A 24,516-nucleotide genomic window follows, 5' to 3' on the forward strand; every position below is an offset into this window, starting at 1 on the left:
TCTGGAAAGTAGTAATTTATGACTGATGGTCAAGTACGATTATATAAATAAGGTATTGTTCCAATAATTTATTTTTATATACCTATAGTTACTCAGTGAACTGGGATTCTGTTTTAAAATGCAATTCTGACTCAGCTAGATTGGAGAGAGAATATAGGAATTTGAATTTTAAACCAGCATCATAGATGATTCTTATGTAAATGATATGAAGACCATTTTATGAAAATTTACTTTGACAGTTAAATATGCTTTTAAAAATTAAGGCATGCAGTTTGGTTTCTAGTAATAATGGTAGACTAAGTAATTTGGACCATTCCTAATGCTGACAAGAGTTAGAAAGATTGCCAGTGTGAGTAACATGGCAAAACACCATCTCTACCAAAAATACAAAAAATTAGCAGGCTGTAGTGGTGCATGCCTGTGGTCTTAGCTACTTAGGAGGCTGAGGTGGGAGGATCACTCGAGCCTGGGAGGTTGAGGCTGCAGTGAACCATGATCAGGCCGCTGCACTGCAACCTGTGTGACACAGGACAGAGTGAGACCCTGTTTCCAAAAAAAAAAGGAAAAGAAAAACTGGATGAAATGGAAACAAAAACCTGAGGCTTCGTCATACTAACAAAATACTGAAAAATTATGAGCCCAACTCAGAGAACATCCAAGAGTGATGTCTGGCACTTAGAAGTGCATTGCCCGTAGGCTCGGCATGGTGGCTCATGCCTGTAATCCTAGCACTTTGGGAGACCAAGGTAGGCGGATCACCTGAGGTCAGGAATTCGAGACCAGCCTGGTCAACATGGTGAAACCCCATCTTTACTAAAAATTCATAAAGTAGCCAGGCAGGTGCCTGTAGTCTCAGCTATTTGGATGGCTGAGGCAGGAGAATTGCTTGAACCCGGGAGGCAGAGGTTGCAGTAAGCCAAGATCACACCACTGCACTCCAGGCTGGGTGATGAAGGGAGACTCAGCCTCAAAAAAAACAGAAGTGTATTCCCTCTATAGGTGTATGCCACTTCCTGTAGATAGAAATATCTGCCATTTCCAATGATGATGGCTAAAAGACTACAAAGCTGAATAGAGACACCAAGAATCATGAAGCCTGGGGGGAAACTGGAGTTCAAGGCCCACAGAGAGGGGAGTAATGTCTAATTAAATCTAAGAGGAAGGTTAAACCTATAATAGACCAGCTCACCCAGGCAAGTGAAAACCAACTTCAAATTATTTGAAATCCTAATCTGATTTAGTTGATTTATAATTGCTAGTGCCCTTTCCCGTCACAGAAACAACTTTAAACCATTTTTAGAGGAAGATAAAATTATCCTAGGCCATCAGTTGTCTCACTGCAATGTTTTTATAAGCAGTATTGGTATTCTATCAAAAATAAAAAAGCATAGAAAAGTACTGCATAATAGAAAACCAAGAGAAGCAGCACTCAGTATAAACAGTCACACAGATGATTCAGATAATGGAGTTTGCAGATACATATTTCAAAATGATTGTGCTTAATATAGGAGTTCTCTATTCCAGATATTTCTTGTGAGACCTGTGATTTACAAGTATTTTCTCCCATTCTATGGATTGACTTTTTACTCTGTGGATAGTGTCCTTTGATACCCAAAAGTTTTTAATTTTGATGAGGTCTAATTTATTTTTTATTTTACTGTTTTTCATGTCACTTTTAAGAAATCATTGCCAAATCCAGTGTAGTAAAGCTTTTGCCCTATGTTCTCTCCTAAGAGTTTTATAGTTTTGGCTCTTATGCATAGGCTTTTTATTCATTTTTAGCTAATTTTTGCATATTGTGTTATGTAAGGGTCCAAATTCACCCTTTTGCATATGGATATCCTGTTTTCCCAGTACCACCCCCCCCAGTTTTTTTTTTTTTTTTTTTTTTTTTTTTTTGAAATGGAGTCTCACTCTGTCGCCCAGGCTGGAGTACAGTGGTGCAATCTTGGCTCACTGCAACCTCCGCCTCCCGAGTTCAAGCGATTCTTCTGCCTCAGCCTCCTGAATAGCTGGGATTACAGGCATGTACCACCATGCCCAGCTAATTTTTTTGTATTTTTAGTAGAGATGGGGTTTCACCATGTTGGTCAGGCTGGTCTCGAACTCCTTTCCTTGTGATCCACCCGCCTCGACCTCCCAAAGTCCCAGCACCATTTTTTGAAAAGACAGTTTTTTCCCCATTGGTCTTTCCCCAGTGATCTTGGCATCATTGAAGAAAATAATTTGATTATGTATGTTAGGGTTTATTTCTGCACTGTCTGTTATGTTGGTCTATATCTCATCTTTATGCTTGTACCATGCTGTTTTGACTGCTGTGGCTTTGTAGTAAGTTTTGAAATCAGGAAGTATGAATACTCCAACTTTGTTCTTCTTTTTCAAGATTGTTTTGGCTATTCAGAATCTTTTAGATTCAATATGGTTTTGAGGATGGATTTTTCTATTTTTGCAGAATATGTTACTGAGATTTTGATATTCATTGAATCTGTACATCATTTTGGGTAGTAGTGACATCTTAACAATATCAAGTTTTCAAACCCATTAACCTGTGATATCTTTCAGCAATGTTTTGTTGTTTTATAAGCCTTTCACATCCTTGGTTAAGTTTGTTCCTAAATATTTTGTTCTTTGGGATGCTATTGTGAATGGCATTGTTTTCTTAATTTCCTTTTAGGACTGTTCATTATTAGTGTTTAGAAATGCATCTGCTGCTTGAGTATTCATTTTGCATCCTACTACTTTGCAGAATTCGTTTATTCTAACAATTTTTGTGTGTGGCATATTTAAGAATTTTCTATGTAAACAATTACAACATCTGCAAGCAGAGATAATTTTGCCTCTTTATTTGGAATATGTATGTCTCTTTTTTTTTTTTTTTTTTCATTTTCTTGACTAATTGCCCTTGCTAGAACTTCCACTATTGTGTTGAGTATAGTGGCAAAGCGGACATCCTTGCCTTGTTCCTGGTCTTATAAAAAAAAAACTCTCTGTCTTTCACCATTGAGTATGATATTAGCTGTGGGTTGTTCATATATGGCTTTTATTATGTTAAAGTAGTTTTTTTCTATCCCTATTGTGTTGAGTGTTTTTGTTATGAAAGGATGTTGAATTTTGTCAAATGCTTTTCTGCATTGGTTGAGATGATCATCTATTTTTTTTCTCTTTCCTCCATTCTGTTAACTTGGTATCTGTTTACATGTATCTGTACATACATAATATCTGTTACATGTTGACATGATATGTTTACATGTATCTATACATGTAAAATATAAAATGGAAAAGCCAACTGAAGAAAACTGATATTCATATGTTGAACCATCCTTGCATTCCAGAAATAAATCCCAGTTAGTTAAGGGTAGGGTATTAAGTCTTCAAATATTATTGTAGAATTGTCCTTTCAATTCTGTCCATTTTTGCTTCATATATTCTGATGGTCAATTATAAGGTATAATGTTTATAATTAGTATATCTTCTTGCTGTATTGAGTCTTTTATGAATATATATAACACCATTTTTAATCTCCTGTAAATTTTTTTTTTTTTTAATTAGAGACAGGGTTTCACTGTGTTGCCCAGGCTGGTCTTGAACTCCTGAGCACAAGTGATCCGTCTGCCTTGGCCTTCCAAAGTGCTGGGATTATAGTCATGAGCCACCATACTCACCCTCTTGTAATATCTTTTGATATAAAGTATTTTGTCGGATATTAGTATAACCACCCCTGTTCACTTTTTGTTATTATTTGTATGAAATATCTTTTTCCATCCTTTCACTTTCAACCTATTTATGTCTTTGGATCTAAAATGAGTCTCTTATAGACAGTACATATTTGAATCATGTTTTAAAATCCATTCTGCAAATCTCTGTGTTTTGACTGAAAAATTGAATTCAATTACATTAAAAGTAATTACTGCTAAGGAGAGACTTATTTCTTTTGCTGTTTGCTTTCTATATGCCTTAGAGCATTTTTTACCCCTCATTTTCTACATTGCTGTCATCTTCAATGTTTAATTAATTTTTTATAGTATGGTGTTTTAATTCCCTTCTCATTTCCTTTTGTGTTTATTCCATAGCTGGGTTCTTTGTGGCTACTGTAGGAATTACATTTAACATCCTAAAGTTACAACATTCAAATTTAAATGTACATAAACTTAACTTCAATAGCATGCAAATACACAATACCATACAAAATCACTGCTTATATATAGCTCCTTATCATTTCAGTTATTGATATCCCAAAATTACATCTTTATACATAGACTAATAATTTTTGTATGTCCAGAGACATAGACTAATAATTTTTATGCATTAGACTCTTGAGTCAGGTACAAACAGAAAGTAGAGTTATAAACTAAAGTCAAAATAATGCTAGTTTTTATAATTGCCTACGTATTTACTTTTGTGGATATCTTTATTTCTTCATATGACTTTGTGTTACTTTCTAGTGTCTTTTGTTTCAACATGAAGCACTCCCTTTACCATTTCTTTAAGGGCAGGTCTGTTGGTAACAAACTCCCTCAGCTTTTGTTTATCTGTATATGTCTTAATTTCTCCCTCACTTTTGAAACACAGTTCTCTGGATAAAAGTTTTTGGTTAACAGTTTTGTTTTGTTTTCTTTTAGCACTTTGCGTATAATGGCCCACTGCATTCTGGACTTCGAAGTTTCTGATGAGAAATATGCTGATACTTTTGTTGAAGAAATCTTATATGTGATGAGTTCCTTCTCTTTCTGCTTTGAAGACACTATGGCTTTGGCTTTTGACGGTTTGATTTTAGTGTGTTTTCGTGGGACCTCTTTGATTTTATCCTACTTGGAGTTAGTTGAGTTTGGTGGATGTTTATATTCATGCATTTCATCAAATTTGAGGAGCTGACACGTTATCTTCAAATAATCTCTCTGCCTCCTGTTTCAAATAATTTCTCTTCTTCTTTTGGGGCTCTCACTTTAGTTAGAGACAGGATTTCATTGTGTTGGTCAGCTTGATTGCCTTAGGCTGTGTTCACTTTTCTTTTCTTCTTTCCATTCCTCAGACTTGATAATTTCAATTGTCTTCATGTTTTCGGATTCTTTCTATCATCTGCTCAAACCTGCTTTTGAATATTTCTAGTGAACTTTTTTATTTCAATTATTGTACTTTTCAGGTCAAGAACTTTTTAGTTTCTTATGTTTTCTGTTCTCTTTAGACTTATGTTACAGGTACCTGGAGGTACATCACATATCTGTGGGACTATGCTTTTTATATTTCTAGAAGTCACCCTTTTTTCTCAAGTAGAGATGACCTGTGAGGCACCACCATCTTTCAGAGGTCTTAGCACAGGGTCTGACAGGCATGTCCTTGATGTGGTCTTTACCCAGTTCCCTGGGTTTGGTCTTCTCTCTGAAGCTGTTTCTTAATGACCATAGCTTTTACTTGGGAGCAAACAGTTTTACTTTACAATTCTAAAATGTCTGGACAATTCATCGTCCCTTTAATTCTACTTGGAAATGGACCACTTTTTTTTGATGTCATTTCTTTCTTGTAGTAACTTACCAAATACGGCACAAAACAGACAGCTCATGTGTTCATTTTCCCTCATATTCTACTACCTGAACTCCACAAGTTTATTATATAATTTTTCTCTCAGATTATCCCATGCAACATTTTAACCAAATGTTTTGCCACTATGAGTCATCATTTCTCCTGTAACCATTTTCCTTGCCATTTTCCAGCTTGCTGTTTTAGTTTCATACTTCTTGCTTTCTGACTTCAAATCTATCACATTATTTTAGGTTTTTTGCTACGGGAGCATCCTATGTCTAGGTTACCATCTTCTCTATTAGCTTTTGCTATAGTAATGCTTCTAATTTAGTGACAAAAATAATTTATTTTTTCTCATGCATCTTGGGATGAACGGATCTAAGTTTAGCTTGGCTTCAAACTGGAGTTTGGGTCCAGGTCTGCTGTTCTGCCTTGGACTGTCAAGTCAGGACATAATCTCATGGTGATGATGGAAGCATGGGCAAGTTCAGTTGAATAAGTGCAAATCAAGGCTCTGATTGCAGCACAGTTACTAACATCTTAAGGCAGAATGAGTAATATGACTGAACCCAAAGTCAAAGGGCAGGGAGGTACCCTGCCTCTAGTTTAAGGAACAGCAGTCATGTGGCAAAGGATATGGATACAGGAAGGGATGAAGAACTGGAACCAATAATACAATGTACCAATCACTCAAATCTTAACCAAACATATATGGGAAAGCTTATTAATATCATATAAGGATGTCATTTAAAAACATGTCAGAGAAAAATAGTGATACTTCTTGAGAAAATATTTAATTCACCTGGAAACTAAAATAATTCTGAAAATGTATGCACCTCATAACATAGCCTCAAAATGTAAACTTATAAGACAAGAAGGAGAAATGCAAATTCATATTTACAGTAGAAGATTTTAGCACACCATTCCCAATAACTGTTAGGACAGATAAATTTATAGAGGGAAAATTTGAACAACACAATTAACAAATGTGACATTTATTTTGTATGCAAAAACTTCAGAATACATATTACAACTACATAATACCCATTATTTTTAAGTGCACACAATACTTAAACATTGGACCATTGTCTCAGGCAGTTCAGGCTGTTATGAGAAAGTATCATAGACTGGGTTGCTTATAAAGAACAGAATTGTGCTTCTCATGTTTCAGAGTTTGGAAGTCCAAGGTCAGGGTGCCACCATGGTTGGGTGCAGGTGAAGGCCTTCTTTTTGCCTGTAGATTGCTGTCTTATTATACCCTAAGGTGGCAGGAGGAGAGGTAGAGAACTCTCTGGGATCTCTTCAAAAAGGGCAGTAATCTCATCCATGAGGGCTCCTCCCTAATGATTTTAAATACCTCCCAAAGGTTCCACCTTTTAATACCATCACATTGGTGATTGGGAGTTCACCATATGAATATGCGGGGGATAGGGGCGCACACGTATTCAGTCTATAACAACTATATTTTAGCCATAGAGTACCAACAAATTTCAGATAAACTTGAAATCAGATGGAGTATAGTCTCAGATCACTATGGAATTAAATTAGAAAAGAACAACATAGAGATAATTAGAAAACTTCTGTATATTTGGAAATTTCAAAATACGCTATTAAATATCTCATGCCTCGGGAAAAATCACAATAGAAAAATAGGAAATATTTTAAAATAAATTATAATCAGAATACTTTATATCAAAATTTTTGGGGGGCATAGCTAAGGGATGCTTAGATGCGTATATTAGATGCATATATTAGGTGCTTTAGATGCATATATTAGAAAAGACGAAGAGCAAAAATCTCAGTCATCTAAGCATCCAGCTGAAGAAAGTAGAAAAAAGAACAAATGAAAACCAAAAAGAACTAGAAGAAAGAAAATAATTTAAAAATAGCAATTAATGAAATAATAAACAAATATTCAGTATAGCACATCGGCAAAACCAAAAGTTGGTTCTAGAGGAAGGATAAGAAAGGTATAACTAACCAAATTCAGGTATTAAAAAGAAGGTCTGGGTGCACATTGGAATTATCTGGAGTGTTTTGTTGTTTTTTTTTTAAAATACTGTTGCCCAGGCCCCTCATATGGTCAATTAAATCAGAATTTCTAATTGTATTCCTGTATTAGTATATTTATTAAATATCCCCATTGATTCTAATATGAAGCACAGGTGAGAACCATTGATACAACAAATAACATTTTGATGTCATTCCAACCTTTTTGCTTATATAATAAGTTGTTACAGTTTTGAAACCTTTTGCATTTACCAGCATATCAATATCTTGCCGTAGCAGTAAATATACTTCTGCCACTACATTTTAATAGTTGTACTACATTTTAATAGTTGTGTAATATTCCATTATATGATTATATTATCATTTATGTAACTATTATTGAGCACTTACATTTTCAATAGTAAAAACAATGCTAAGAGAATATCTCTGTAAAAGTGTTTTTCCAAACCTGGGCAACATGACAAAACCCCAACTTCACAAGAAATAAAAAAATTAACCAGGTATAGTGGTGCATGCCTATAGTCTCAGCTACTCAGGAGGCTGAGGTGGGAGGATTATCGGAACCCGGGGAGGTTGAGGCTGCACTGAACTGAGACTGTATCACTCCACTCCACTCTGAGTGAGTGAACAAAACTGTATCACCCCCCCGCCCCCCAAAATTACTTTTCAGCTGGCATAGTGGCTCATACCTGTAACTCCAGCTACTCAGGAGGCTGAGGCAGGAGGATCACTTGAGCCCAGGAGTTTAGGCTGCTGTGAGCTATGATTGTGCTACTGTACTGCAACCTGGGTGACAGAGGCCCCTTATGAAAATACCAATAAAGTATTTTTCACACATCTACAAATAGCACTCATTAAAAAATTATTTATTAAAATATTTTCTTGTGGGTATGATGAAATAATATGTGTGACAGTTGGTAAATGAATTTTTATCTTACATGCTCACCTAGGAATTAGCTATGTTATTAGGGCTGAAAGAGATGTATTAATACATGTTTTGCCAACCATTTCCCTAACACAATGCCTTATGTACAGAAGGCATACAAAAAGGCAGGGCACAGTGGCTAAACCTGTAATCTCAACACTTTGGGAGGCTGAGGTGGGTGGATCATCTGAGGTTAGAAGTTTGAGACCAGTCTGGCCAACATGGTGAAACCCCGTCTCCACTAAAAATACAAAAATTAGCCAGGTGATAGTGGCGCGTGCCTGTAATCCTGCTACTTGGGAGGCTGGGGCAGGAGAACCACTTGAACCCAGGCTGCGGAGGTTGTGGTGAGCCAAGATCGCGCCACTGCACTCTAGTCTGGGGGACAGAGTGATACCCTGTCTCAAAAAAAAAAAAAAAAATACAAAAATGTTTGTTGAATAAGTGAATATATTTAATTCCTCAGAACTAATCGCAATTGGTAGACTATGTGGACTCGTTACATTCAAAAGAAAGATCATGTAATTTTGGGAGCAAACCCAGTATCAGAAACCAAAGTTAGAATCTGTAAACTAAAATCTTTTACTTTGAAATTAATATATAAGAATGAGTATGATTATTGAGATCTATGTTCAGCTAGCCATGAACCAAGAATTCAACTCTTATCTGTCTAGAAGAGGGGGTGGGAAAAAGCTCTCCTATGGTTAACTGCTGCCCCTCTGAGATACTTTGGTTTTCTGCTGCACTGAAGCCAGAATGATTTTATGTTGCAGTAAAAAATGACATTCTTACAATATTAATACATGATTATGGAAAATATTAGATAATTTAGCTAAGCAAAAATAATACAAATAACTCTCATAAATATAACATTTTCAAATAATAGTTTTTCTTTGGGGGAGCAGTACATTTTTATCAACCTAAAAGAAGTACTTCACACCGCCCACATTTTTACAATCTCTGTCATTCATTTTTGTTCACTGTGTATAACCTTTGAAATTTGGGTGCTTGATATGCATGGAAGATGCAACACAACATACATCTTTTAACTTATTGTACCATTGGCTGTCATTCCCGAGCATGCATTCATTCATAATTCAGTCATAGATGTTTGTTAAACTCCTACTTTTTCCATTCATTCTGCTACCTTTTGAGAATACAGTGGTAATCAAAAACAGACACGGTCCCTGCCCTCATGGAGCTCTCAGTGGATTTGAAGAGTTTGTCATGAATTTAAAAATGACACAGTAAATGTAAACCTGCCACTGTAATAAGTGCTATGAGAGAAAGGAACATGAGTTTGTAACAGGAAAATTTGATCTAGTCAGAAAAGGCTTTCCTAATGAAGTGACAAGTGAAGTTATATTTGAAGGAAAAGTAAAGCAGGGAGGGAGGAGCCTTCCAGCTAAAGGTATCAAAATGCGTAAAGCCTTAGGACAAGAAAGACTGGGAATGACAGAGAGAGGAAGCCAGCATGGCTAGTGTAGAGACAAGGAACTGGAGAGGAAAGTAGGGGCCAAATCATGGAAAAGCCCTGAAGTAGGAGCGTGCCTAGTATGCCCAAGCAGCAGCAAGAATTTCACCATGGCTGGAGGGGCATGAGCAAGGAGAGAAGAGTAAAAAGTGAAGTTGGAGAAGGAACAGTGTGCCAGGTAGTTTTGCAGTACTATCCAGTAGCACTTTCTGTGATGATGGAAATGCTGTGCCTGCACTGTTCACTATGATAGCCATTACTCACTTGAAATTGAGCACTCAAAACATGGCTAGTGCCATTGAGGAACTGCATATTTAATGTTAGTTAATTTTAATTTAATAGCCTCTAGCTGTAGTGTACAGTATGCTAATGAACACTTGAAGGGTAGATAGTATAGCTGAGAAACTGAATTTTTAAAATTTTACTTCATTTTATTTAAATGTATGAACAGCCACATGTGGCCAGTGGCTGCCATATTGGATAGAACAGTTACAGCCTTGTGACCTTGGGCTTTTACTCTGAATTAAATTTGAATTACCTAAGGCCTGTAGCTAAATTGGTATTTTGTTTTACTTTTAAGCAAAATAATAAAGTTTCCTTTTTTGATAGGGTAAAGGAGAGGTGAAGATATGTAAGAACCTAAAGAAGTACATAATTTCCTTGACTCATATTTTTAATTGATATCTTAAGATGCACTCCAAAAGGTGAAATGTAGGTGGTGACAGCATATCTAACTTTTTCTTTCCTGCCTCAACTTAATGTCTCCTGCTCATTAAAGGATGAGATAGGTCCTCCCAGTTAATATTCTCATAGAACATTTCACTTTTTTAATCTTTTGTCATTTGTTAACCTGTGTATGTATTTGTATAACTATTCTATATCTTCTGTGCAATACTCAACCATAAGATTATGATATTATTTAGGGCAGGGACTGTGCCTGTCTTATTCACATAGAATCCACAGTATGTGAAATCCTAGTAGTCCAATAATGAATATTTAATAACTGAACAAGTGAATAAAGTATTCAGCAGTCTCATCTCTATTATACTCATCCATCTGCTTATTTATCCATATTAACTGTTACCCCCTCACCACTGGCCATACAGAGTTAAGGGACTCTCCCTAACCTATTCATCCCGGTTACTTAAAACTATTGATAAGCATAAGTCTCTCTATTATCCATAATCAATGGAGCAGAGACCGTCTCCCATCCAATAAAAAGATTTAAATATCTTTTTAAAAAATATTTCAATACCCCCTTAAAGTGAGACCCAAAAGAACTGATAAAAAGATAGCCTGGTGACCTCTGTAGCTCAGAACTGAATTACTCTACAGTGACAACCCCCTCTTTGTCCCTCATAACCTCTCAGCTTTTATATAAGTCATAAGATTCTACCTTATTTTAAATGAATAGCCCATTTTGACAGAGTAATGATGGTATGTGACAAATGGCACTTGTCTCATGACATTTCCCTTAGCTAGCTTTACTCAATTCAGATATTGTTAGGTGACTTTAAGATACACCCTTATGCTGGTTTTGTCTTTGAGATTGATTCTCTTCAAGAACCCTCAGTTCTGGTTCCACGCACACGATAGAAAGGCCCTCAGTTATTTTGGCTCACAGTAGGACTGCTTTCTTCACTGTATTAGAGAGTTGGAGGATTATCGGAAAATCCTAGTACAATTTCGGAAGTAGAAACTTACCACAGAGATGTTTCCCCTCATGAAATGTTTAGTGACAGTTGGGGTAGAAATAGGGGTCCATTGACCCTGGGTGTCAGTCCTATCATACCCAGTTCACTGTGTCATCTTTAATAATGTACAGTTTGTGCTTCAGCCTATAATCTGCAGAGACTCTCTCCCGTTCCTTACCCCTTTCATTGATACCAGAAGTAGTAAAAAGATTCACCTTTGTGAAGCTTACTAAAATTCTTCCATATCTTCAGGTAATTCACAGGGATGAGGAAAATAAAAAGAAAAAATTAATGAAATTAATAAAATTCTTCTACAAAACTGAAATACTGTGCAGAGATTGTTGAGAAGGTGTGTGCGGGATTGCTGATTTTTCAAGCTAGATAAAACAGTAGTACCTATTCAAGTCACCACCACAGGGGGCCTCCTAAAAATAGACTGACTCTGCTATGTAATAGCTTAGGACATTTTTATTGATATCATCTCTTGTCCTGCCCATAGAAAAGCCTTGAGCCTGGAAGGAGGAATTCGAGTGTATTTTCCTAAGAAACTGGTGCCACAGTAAACTGTATGTCTGTTTGTTCTTGAAGCCGACCTAGCAATTACCTTGGAATTCTAGGGCTCTATATTTTTCTAAATGTTTTTTCCTTCTACTTCATCATTCCTGATGAAAGAAACAAAACAGCATAAAGAAAAGCTACAGGTTACTCTGAATACACACCAAGTTTGGTAGGGGAGTAGTTGTCTTAGGTGGCGCTCTCACCACAGCACTAAGAGCTACACTGATGTAGTAAGGAAAACGTGGCCCTTTTGAATCTTAATGTGCTGTTCGTTTCTATTCCCATTGCTTCTCCTAGGATTTCTTATCTCTTGCCCTAGCAAATCATAACACATAGACACACATACACACACACCCATCCCTGTCCAGTGCACCCAGTCGGGGGGAGGGGGCAGAGAAGACAAAGTCATTTATATAATGTGTCTCCCTGCTGAGCCCCTAATGGCCGAAGCTTTTGTTCTGCATTCAGTGGCTGCATGTGATGGGCAGGAAGCTGCAGTCTCCCTTTGTTCTATGGCCTTATTCAGCAATTTAGATCCATCATAAAAATCAAATATGCATGTTGCAATCGCCTTGTGTACAACAGCTTCAATTTTCACCTTTTTAAAATTTGAACTCCACAGGGGAAGAGAGAGAATGAAGGAGAAAGGGAAGATGGGGGTAAGAAAAAAAAATCGCTTTGTGTTTTTGCTTAGTGGACTGTGAAAATAGGCAGTCATGAAAAAAATTTTTTTTTTAATTTCATAGATGCATCCCATTCAAAATAAGACATGCTACCAAATTAGGCCTTGTGGAAATGCCCTCAAACCATCCTAGTTAACTCAGGCTCCAAAACTTGGATGTGAAATGATGGGTAAAGAAAAAATAGAATGTTATAAAAGGGTAGAAAGAGGAAGACTATTTAGGGCTTGAAGAATCATCCTGTTCAGAGAGGTACCTCCATACCACTTATAATTATGCCAAAAAGGATGTTTTTTGTTCAGCTGATTGTCATGAGTTTCTTTTGTAAAAGAAATGATTTGGGGAAGAGGTTCATAGAGGGAGTGAGAGAGAGATTAGACTTAAAGATATATTTCCTCTGTGAATAAAAATGAACACATTGACAGAGATGTTTTTGTTCACTTATTGATTTGCACACTATATTTAAAATTTTCCCAGAACTTCAAAGGATATGTTCCCTGGAGTTCAAATAAATTTGCATCAGCAGCTTTGGTATTGATTATGCAGAAAAATACAGAAACCTTTTACCTACTCCATTATTAGACTCGAGCAATGACTTTACAGAAGGGTGCATGCCCTAATATAAACAATGTGGCCAATATTTATTCGATTTATTAAAAAAAGATCTGAAGAAGTGTGCCTCTTTATGCCTGGTTTCACTTACTAATATAGATTTTGAAGCCTCATGCTAAAATTGAAGCCAACCAGTTTGAAGATACTTTGCCTGTTCTTAGAAATGGAGCTCTTACAGGGTAAACCCATGGAGAGTGCTGTTGTCAACATTATACAGACACTGAGCATAATATAGGATGGGTGCACACTGAAAGAGTGATCTTGAGGCTCACTCAAGGTTGAAAAAACCTTTGATTATCTGGAGTGGAGCTTCTTCTGGAAGATGTACCAAATGAGTCTGGGATCAAAACCAATTTCGCAAGTTTGATCGAGTCATAATATGGAAATCCACCAGATTCTGCTATGACTAATTAGAGATGTGTGAAGAAGGTTTCCCTTCCCCAACGTTATTGATTTTTCTTTCAAACTCCCCAGTTTCACGGTGAAAATCTGTGGCATTTAAAAGTGTTCAATTTAGTACAGTTCACTGATGCATGTAATCTTTGCTAACTGCATCTCATTTTCTCTGAACTGGATTTTTCAGGCCTTCTTATGTCTGGGTATATATTTTATTTACTCTGTATTTTAATTGAAATCAAAGATGTACCCAGGACATACAAATACTGAGAGGATACATTTAATATTTGGATTTTTTTTTAGTTGCAAATTTTCCCTTTTCTCTGCTGGAAATATGGGCAATTACAAAAAAGTATAATTTTTAAAAGTGGATTCCACACAATTTAAGCGTACATGAGTGAAGAGATTTGTATATGTCTTGAGTGATTCTATCCTGGAAAAAGCAATAAAGATGGAGAAGAGCACCAGGAAATTTACAACGGATAAAATCTGTGATTGTATACCATCATAACTGAGGCAAAAGCTATGGCCCTATGCCACGTCAAGCCATCTCATCCCATCTTACCTTTTAACAGTACTCCGTATTTTTAGGATATTATAGACAGATAACATACTGTAACTTCTCATTAAAGTTAGGGCCACATGCTGGCATTTTATGTTTTCAACTTCCTTCGTATGAGGAAAGATGCTATACAGGTGTATTAAATTATAAACATTTCATATTGGAGAGTGAAACCTTTATCTTTGAATTCAAGGTAATTTAATATATAAAGGTATATTTTTAATTGAATATCTTCCTCTTCCCTATCATATCACAATTTTATCCTTAGTTCTTTCTTCCCAAGAAATAAGTTGTAGAAGACCTAGAGGAAAAATTGTTTCAGGAGACCTTGTTTGCGTTACAGGTCATTCCAACTACTATTCTTACCTCTGCTTTAAACAAAAAATACATGCTAAACCAATGACAGGTCTCACTGAAGTATTTTCCTCTGCAATCACACGGATGTTGAGAGTGAAGCCTCCGAATTAGAGTATTTTCCTCTGCAATCACACGGATGTTGAGAGTGAAGCCTCCGAATTAGACAGTCACAGTTTAAGTTCTGACTCCATCCTTGACTAGCTCTGTGACCTTGGGCAAGTTAAGCTTGAGTGTCTTAATTCGTAAAATGAATATATGAGGATAATAACACTTAATGTATAGGATCATGTGAGTTAAATGAGATTAAGTAGAGTATTGTCATAGGTTGCTTTCCTAGAGAAGCAGACCTGAGATTAACATTCAGTGTATTTATTAGGGGGTGCTGTCAATATCTGTGGAAGGTGAGCTGCAGTACGTTCCAAGAAAGACCTCAGCCAACACTGAGGCAGGTTTTTTTCAGCCTCCTAGGAGCTGACAACGACTAAGGGGTAAAAAAAAGGTTGTCTTTTACCAACCTTTTTAGCTGTGGAAATAAATCCTTTATTCTTGAAGGGGGAGTTGGGTGGCACATTACAATGTCTATTAGAAGAGTTTAGTAAGCACTCAATAAATATAAGCTATATAATAGTGTCAATGTATATTTACCTGTGAGACCATTCTTAGTATCCCAAACAATTGCTTTCATTATATATTTTAATAGTGCTTTGGTAAGAGCATGGCTCTGGGACTGGATTTGAGGCCCAATTTCCTAATTAGCAGCTGAATAACACTAAGTACATTAGTCTCTCTGTGTCTCAGTTTCCTCATTTGTGAAATGGAAATAATAATAGTACCTATTCTCATAGGATTGTTATCAGGATTAAATATGTTAATAGTTACACTTTCAACAGTGCCTGGCATATAACACAAGTTCTGTAACTGCTCGTGCTTATCATCATCATTATTTTTCTTCTCTCAATCAAGTTAAGCATGTACAGTGAGTCCTCACTTAACATTGAGAGGTTGTTGAAAACTAACTTTAAGTGATACAACAAATAAAAAATGATTTTTAAATCATCAACATTATAATGACACATTGTTATTCAAAGACCCGATGTATCTTGTTTTACTTAAAGTCAGTTTCCAAGAACCTGTTGATGATATTGAAGATTTACTGTAGTCAAAATTACTTTGGAATCAGACAATGCTGGGTTTAAATCCCAGCTCTGTCACTTCCTAGCCATTTTGATCATGAGCATGTCACTTAATCTGTGATCCTGAGTATTCTCATCTGTCAAAAAGAAATAATAAGTCTAACCTTATAGAAAGCACCAAATATATGAAGGTATTATGAACTTATGTTTCAGTTTACTTTCTCAAATGTAGTAATAACCCCATCCTTGAGATATCCTGAAGATTATGTGAGTTCACTCATGAAAAGCACTTAGAATGCTACCTGACAAAAAGTATGTGTTCAGTGAGTGTTAGCTAATAGGATGGTGTTGACGACAACTGTATAAAGGACTCTGCACAGTGCCTTGCATATCATAAGCACTCACATATTATTTTTGAAGCTCTCCATGAATGTTTTCTTTATTTCTTCCTTTTAGCCTTTCTTTTACATTCCAGCTGGCCTGCTGGACCTTTATTCTTGTGTATTCCTTTCTTCTTCCCTCACTTGCTTGTAAGGATTTTGAATGTTATATATGAGTCAATAATAAACCATATCCTCTGACATCCTTAAAAAAAAAAGGCAAAACCCTCTACTTTGTTTTTATTCTGGAGACAGTAAGGCTGATGAGTGATTAAACATTATCTTCAAGTACACAAAGATTCTTATTACAGAAAGGTGGCTGCCAGTTCTCCATCTTCAGGACAAAAGAAGAGAAATAGACTTCAGTGGAGCATACAAACACAGAATGGAAGACAAAAGAGAATGATAGACTCTCTAACTCTGAGAGGCTAAAAACAAAAAATATTCTTAATGTATTTAGAATTGCTATGTGCATGTATTTCCGACCAAAGGAAAGAGAAAATTGTAATGAAATCCCTTTTAGCCCCATACTTCTGATTGTGTTATCCCCAAATATTTTAACTATAAATATTACCTGGTAGTGTGTACCTTGCTTGTCCTATGTTATTTTGTCATATTATCATTCCTGGTTTCATAATAGCTGGTGCCCATTATAAACCAATGAGAAAAAGATCTTGGTTTGGGATAGACATTTACTGTTCATAAAGGCTAAAAACTGTTTCTCTTTGCAATAATATATAATAATAAAAAATAAGCATAGCCAAAATGTTCATTTGCATTCCAGAGGAAATAGTCTGAATAAATTCACCCTATTCATACACAGGGTTTTGTGGTTTTTTTAAATACTGTTTTAAGCACTGCTAAGTGTTAACGTTTTACATTAAGTCATTACTTTGATAGGGATTTGATAATATAATTATGGCCTTTATAATCATGTAGAAAATCATGTTAATTAAATAAACAAAAACTGAAAGAAAATGAACATTTTGATTGGGTTTATTTCATCAGAAGAATCAGACATCTCAAAATAGAAGCAGACATCTGTGGAAATGAAGAAAAATCTACAGTTCTTAAAAACCTAGGCTCTCTGCTGAGGATGTTATCATATAGAGATCTAGGAAATAGCTCAGCTTTAAACATACCCCTTAATATATTAAAGCTGAATTTCCATCTTCCCCTCTTTTTGTTTGATTTTCTTTTAAAACTGTATTTTTAATGGCAGGTGAAGCTATCGTTTTTGTTTATACTTTGAACAAGTATGGCATCTTTTACCCAGGAATATCAAATTCCCATAAATTTCATAGATAGTAGTTATTATATGTGAAATATACAAAACATGAAGCTTCCTGCAAATTCCTGGCAGGGTGTGGAGCAGGGGTGGTGGGTATATGCATTATATCCCATTGTTTTTAGGAATTTTTCTTTGGGTTCCTAGTGATGATTATTCCCACTGAAGGGAGATCTGTGCCCAGCTGGGATGTTTTTATACCACAGCAGAGTTCCCAATGATACTTTATCATTTAGACCTCTTTCCTTAAAAATATGAGGGAGCTAGAGTGATTTTTTTTTTTATTAAACACTTCAGGAGTTTTATTTTTGTCTTTTCATATTTTTATGTTTGGCATGTAATAGGTACTCAATAAATAAGAGTTGAAGCCATGAAAATCTTTGGTTATTTTCAAAGTGATTCTCTTGGAATGCTATGTATTTATTATATCAGTGTCAAAAACAGTTCTGGAATTGCCCTCAGAGCTTGTGTTAGAGTCTTTTGAATATACTTATCTTTGCAGGTCAATTAATATTTATTTAGTGTCTATAACGTATGTATTTCAATTTTTTTTGTAGAGATGGGGATCTCACTATGTTGCCCAGGCTGATCTTGAACTTCTGGCCTCAAGCAATCCTCCTGCCTTAGCCTCCCAAAGTGTTGGATTACAGGGATGAGCCACTACACTTGGCCTGTATTGTTTAAATATCATGATTTCAACCATTAGCTTATTTACTGCAGTTGTAGCTATTGCGCAGCAGTCTCCCTTGTGTTGGGAACAGTTACTAAGTCTGAAGATGGACAGTGAGAAATAAGATAGAATAAAAATAAAATAATATAAAATAAAAATAAGAAATGGTTCTCTTCCAAGAATTATAACTCAGAAATGTACATTCAAATTAATATACTAGAAAATACAGGTCATCAGCAAAGCCTCAGTCCTGTCCTCTCGCTCTTCTCTGTGGACAGCATGAGCTTCACCACTCACTCCACCTTTTCCACCAACTACCAGTCCCTGGGCTCTGTCCAGGTGCCCAGCTATGGTGCCTGGCCAGTCAGCAGCACGGCCAGCGTCTTATGTAGGCACCGGGGGCTGTGGTTCCCAGATCTCCGTGTCCCACTCCACCAGCTTCCAGGGCGGCGTGGGGTCTGGGGGCCTGGCCATGGGGATGGCCAGGGATCTGGCAGGAATGGGAGGCATCCAGAACGAGAAGGAGACCATGCAAAGCCTGAACGACCACCTGGCCTCCAACCTGAACAGAGTGAGGAACCTGGAGGTGGAGAACTGGAAACTAGAGAGCAAAATCTGGGAGCACCTGGAGAAGAAGGGACCCCATTTCAGAGACTGGAGCCATTACTTCCGCACCATCAAGGACCTGAGGGCTCAGATCTTCGCAAATACTGTGGACAACGCCTGCATCGTTCTGCAGATCGACAGTGCCTGTCTTGCTGCTGATGACTTTAGAGTCAAGTATGAGACAGAGCTAGCCATGTACTAGTCTGTGGAGAACGACATCCATGGGCTCCGCAAGGTCACTGATGACATACCAGTGTCATTCGGCTGCAGCTGGAGATAGAGTTCGTGGCTCTCAAAGAAGAGCTGCTCTTCTTGAAGAAGAGCCACGAAGAGGAAGTAAAAGGCCTACAAGCCCAGATTGCCAGCTCTGGGTTGACTATGGAGGTAGATCCCGAAATCTCAGGACCTCGTCAAGATCATGGCAGACATCTGGGCCCAATATGACAAGGTGGCTTGGAAGAACCAAGAACAACTGGACAAGTATTGGTCTCAGCAGATTGAGCAGAGCACCACAGTGGTCATCACGCAGTCCTTCGTGGTTGGAGCTGCTGAGATGACACTCATGGAGCTGAGATGTACAGTCCAGTCCTTGGAGATTGACCTGCACTCCATGAGAAATCTGAAGGCCAGCTTGGAGAATAGCCTGAGGGAGGTGGAGGCCCACTACGCCCTGCAGATGGAGCAGCTCAATGGGATCCTGCTTTACCTGAAGTCAGAGCTGGCACAGACCCGGGCAGAGGGGTAGCGCCAGGCCCAGGAGTATGAGGCCCTCAGGAACATCAAGGTTAACCTGGAGGCTGAGATCGCCACCTACCACCGCCTGCTGGAAGAGGGCGAGGACTTCAATCTTGGTGATGCCCTGGACGGCAGCAACTCCATGCAAACCATCCAAAAGACCACCACCTGCCTGATAGTGGATGGCGAAGTGGTGTCTGAGATCGATGACACCAAATTCTGAAACATTAAGCCAGCAGAAGCAGGGTGCCCTTAGGGGAGCAGGAGGCCAGTAAAAAGTTCAGAGGTCCAAAAAATGTAGAAAATACAATGTTATAGTAGATAACTGTATACAGTGGAATTGATAATGTCTCTGGGTGAGCATCATGGAAGAGGCGGCATTTCAGATCTTGATGGGTATATATAGGAAAATATGGGAGAAGGGTGTAGCAGGAAACGAGAAAATCGTAAGCAAAGACCCCAAAGCAGAAAAGCATTTGGTTCAGTCAGAGAATGGTGAGACAGAAAAAGAAATGGAGATAGAACTTTGGAGCTAGAGTCCCAGGGTACTAACCCCAATGCTGAAACGTACCGTGTCCTTTGACGAGTGACTTGAACTGTGTCTTGGTTTTCTCCTCTGTAAAATGGGGATAAGATTTGTACCTACATCACAGGGTTGTTATGAGGAATAATACACAATAATACATCTAAAACAATGCCTGGCACATAACAAGCACCATGTAAGTGTTAGAAAATGAGAGAGTGGAGTATTTTCTCTACCGTACTGAAAGCCACTGAAGGTTTTTGAGCAAGGTGGTGAAAAGATAGGCGCTATACTTCGAGAGTATGATCCTGGCACTACTGTGTACAGTTGATCATGAGAGAGATGCTCGTTAAGAGAGATCCTGGGAAGGGGAAATGCCAGCTTGCACTGGAACAATAGCTATGGGAATGAAAAGGAGGGACTGGATGCAAGAAACATTGGAGGGTCCCCATGACTTGTACATACTTTATTTTAAGTTCTGGGATACATGTGCAGGGTGTACAGGTTTGTTACATAGGTAAACATGTGCCATGGTGGTTTGCTGTACCTATCAACTTATCACCTAGGTAATAAGCCTAACACGCATTAGCTATTTATCCTGATGCACTCCCTCCCCTAAACTTCCCCCACCCCTGCCAGCAGGCCCCAGTGTGTGTTGTTCCCCTCCCTGTTTCCATGTGTTCTCATTATTCAGCTCACACTTACAAGTGAGAACATGCGGTATTTGGTTTCCTGTTCCCACGTTAGTTTGCTGAGGATAACTGCTTCCAGCCCCGTCCATATCCCTGTAAAGGACATGATCTCATTTCTTTTTATGGCTGCATAGTATTCCATGGTGTATATGGACCACATTTTCTTTAGTCTATCATTTCTGGGCATTTGGGTTGATTCCATGTCTTTGCTATTATTAATAGTGCTGCAGTGAACATACGCATGCATATATCTTTATAATAGAGTGATTTCTATTCCTTTGGGTATATATCCAGTAGTGGGATTGCTGTGTCAAATGGTTTTCTAATTCTAGGTCTTTGAGGAAAGGAAATGCCACACTGTCTTCCACAATGGTTGAACTAATTTACATTCCCACCAACAGTTTAAAAGCATTCTCTCTCTCCACAGCCTTGCCAGCATTTGTTGTTTCTTGACTTTTTAATAATTGCCATTCTGATTGGCATGAGATGATACCTCAGTATGGTTTTGATTTGTATTTCTGTAATGATCAGTGATGATGTGTTTTTTCCTATGTTTCTTGGCCGCATAAATGTCTTCTTTTGAGAAGTGTTTATTCGTGTCCTTTGCCCACTTTTTGATGGATTGTGTTTTTCTTGTAAATTTAAGTTCCTTGTAGATTTTGAATGCTAGACCTTTGTCAGACGGATAGATTGCAAAAAATTTTCTCCCACTCTGTAGGTTGCCTGTTCACTTTGATGATAATTTCTTTTGCTGTGGAGAAGTTCTTTAGTTTAATTAGATACCATTTATCAATTTTTGCTTTTGTTGCAATTACTTTTGGGGACAGCATCATGAACTCTTTGCCCATGCCTGTGTTCTGAATGGTATTGCCTAGATTTTCTTCTGGGGTTTTTATAGCTTTGGGTTTTACTTTCAAGACTTCAATCCATCTTGATTTAATTTTTATAAGGTGTAAGGAAGGGGTCCAGTTTCAATTTTCTGCATATGGCTAGCCAGTTCTCCCAGCACCATTTATTAAACAGGGAATCCTTTTCCCGTTGCTTCTTTTTGTCAGGTTTGTCAAAGATTAGAGGGTTGTAGATGTGTGGTGTTATTTCTGAGGCCTCTGTTCTGTTCCATTGGTCTATACATCTGTTTTGGTACCAGTACCATGCTGTTTTGGTTACTGCAGCCTTGTAATATAGTTTGAAGTCAGGTAGCATGATGCCTCTGGGTTTGTTCTTTTTGCTTAGGATTGTCTTGGCTATATGGGCACTATTTTGGTTCCATATGAATTTTAAAGGAGTTTTTTTTTCTAATTCTGTGAAGAATGTATGTCAATGGTAGTTTGATGGGAATAGTATTGACTCTCTAAATTACTTTGGGCAGTATGGCCATTTTCATGATACTGATTCTTCCTATCCATGAGTATGGAATGTTTTTCCATTTGTTTGTGTACTCTCTGATTTCCTTGAGCAGTGGTTTGTCATTCTCTTTGAAGAGGTCCTTCACTTTCCTTGTTAGTTGTATTCCTAGGTATTGTCTTCTCTTTGTAGCAATTGTGAATGGGAGTTCATTCATGATTTGGCTCTCTGCTTGTCTGTTGTTGGTGTATAGGAATACTTGTGATTTTTGCACATTGATGTTGTATCCAGAGACTTTGCCTGAAGTTGCTTGTCAGCTTAAGAAGCTTTTGGGCTGAGAGAATGTGGTTTTCTAGATACAGGATCATGTCATCTGCAAACGAACAGTTTGACTTCCTCTTTTCCTATTTGAATACCCTTTATTTCTTTCTCTTGCCTGATTGCCTTAGCTGGAACTTCCAGTACTATGTTGAATAGGAGTGGTGAGAAGCCATCCTTGTCTTGTGCCGGTTTTCAAGGGGAATGCTTCCAGCTTTTGCCCATTCAGTAGAATATTGGCTGTGGGTTTGTCATTAAATAATAATACCTTATTATTTTGAGGTATATTCCATGAATACCTAGTTTATTGACAGTTTTTAACATGAAAGGATGTTGAATTTTATCAAAGGCCTTTCCATGTCTTTTGAGATAATAATGTGGTTTTTGTCTTTAGTTCTGTTTTTGTGATAAATTATATTTATTGATTTGCATATGTGGAACCAGCCTTGCATCCTGGTAATGAAAAGGAGGATTCCCTCCTTTTCAATTGTCTGTAATAGTTTCAGAAGAAATGGTACCAGCTCCTCTTTGTACTTCTGGTAGAATTCAACTGTAAATCTGTCTGGTCCTGAGCCTTTTTCAGTTGGTAGGCTATTTATTACTGCCTCAATTTCAGAACTTGTTAGTGGTCTATTCAGTTATTCAGCCTCTTCCTGGTTCAGTCTTGGGAGGGTGTATGTATCCAAGAATTTATCCATTTCTTCTAGATTTTCCAATTTATTTACATAGAGGTATTTATAATATTCTCTGATCATTATTTGTATTTCTGTGGGATCAGCAGTGATATTCCCTTTATCATTTTTTATTGTGTCTATTTGATTCTTCTCTCTTTTCTTCTTTATTAGTCTACCTAGTAGTCTATCTATTTTATTTGTTTTTTTTTTTTTTTTTTCTTAAAAAAAAAAAGAAAACAGCTCCTGGATTTGTTGGGGTTTTTGTGAAGGGTTTTTGTGTCTCTATCTCCTTCACTTCTGCTTTGATCTTGGTTATTTCTTGTCTTCTGCTAGCTTTGGGGCTTGTTTGATTTTGGCTCTCTAGTTCTTTTAGTCGTAATGGTAGAGTGTCAGTTTGAGATCTTTCTAGCTTTTTGATGTGGGCATGTAGTGCTGTAAATTTTTCTCTTAACACTGCTTTGGCTGCGTCCCAGAGATTCTGGTACATTGTCTCTGTGTTCTCATTGGTTTCAAAGAACCTCTTGAGTTCTACCTTAATTTCATTATTTACCCAGGTGTCATTCAGGAACAGGGTGTTCAATTTCTGTGTAGTTGTGTGGTTTTGAGTGACTTGCTAAATCTTGAGTTCTAACTTGATTGCGCTATGGTCTGAGAGAATGTTATGAGTTCAGTTCTTTTACATTTGCTGAGGAGTGTTTTACTTCCAATCATGTGATTGACTTTAGAGCATGTGCCATATGGCAGCAAGAATGTATATTCTGTTGTTTTTAGGTGGTGAGTTCCGTAGATATCTATCAGGTCCACTTGATCCAGAGCTGAGTTCAAGTCCTGAATATCTTTGTTAATTTTCTGTCTTGATCATCTATCTAATATTGATAGCAGGATGTTAAAGTCTTCTACTATTATTGTGTGGGAGTCTAAGTTTCTTTGTAGTTCTCTAAGAACTTGTTTTTATGAATCTGGTGCTCCTGTATTGGGTACATATATATTTAGAGTAGTTAGGTCTTCTTGTTGAATTGAACCCTTTACCATTATGTAATGCCCTTCCTTGTCTTTTTAAAAAATCTTTGTTTTTTGAAAAAATCTTTGTTGGTTTAAAGTGTGTTTGGTCAGAAACTAGGATTGCAACCCCTGCTTTTGTCTGCTTTCAATTTGCTCAGTAAATTTTCCTTGAGCCTATGCATACCTTTGCATATAAGATGGGTCTCTTGAATCCAGCACACCAATGGGTCTTGACTCTTTATCCAGCTTGCCATTCTGTCTTTTAATTGGAGCATTTAACCCATTTACATTTAAGGTTAACATTGTTATGTGTGAATTTGATCCTGTCATTATGATGCTTACTGGTTATTTTGCAGACTTGTTAAT

The 24,516-nt window shown here is 37.3% G+C and overlaps 1 pseudogene; it reads left to right on the plus strand.

Annotated features, from left to right (window-relative positions):
- The first annotated feature begins 18,605 nt into the window (after window positions 1–18,605).
- On the plus strand, window positions 18,606–19,820 carry LOC104655892 (annotated as a pseudogene).
- The last annotated feature ends 4,696 nt before the right edge of the window (window positions 19,821–24,516 follow it).

The sequence above is a fragment of the Rhinopithecus roxellana genome, chromosome 20, assembly GCF_007565055.1.
Source record: "Rhinopithecus roxellana isolate Shanxi Qingling chromosome 20, ASM756505v1, whole genome shotgun sequence".
Classification (NCBI taxonomy): Eukaryota; Metazoa; Chordata; class Mammalia; order Primates; family Cercopithecidae; genus Rhinopithecus; species Rhinopithecus roxellana.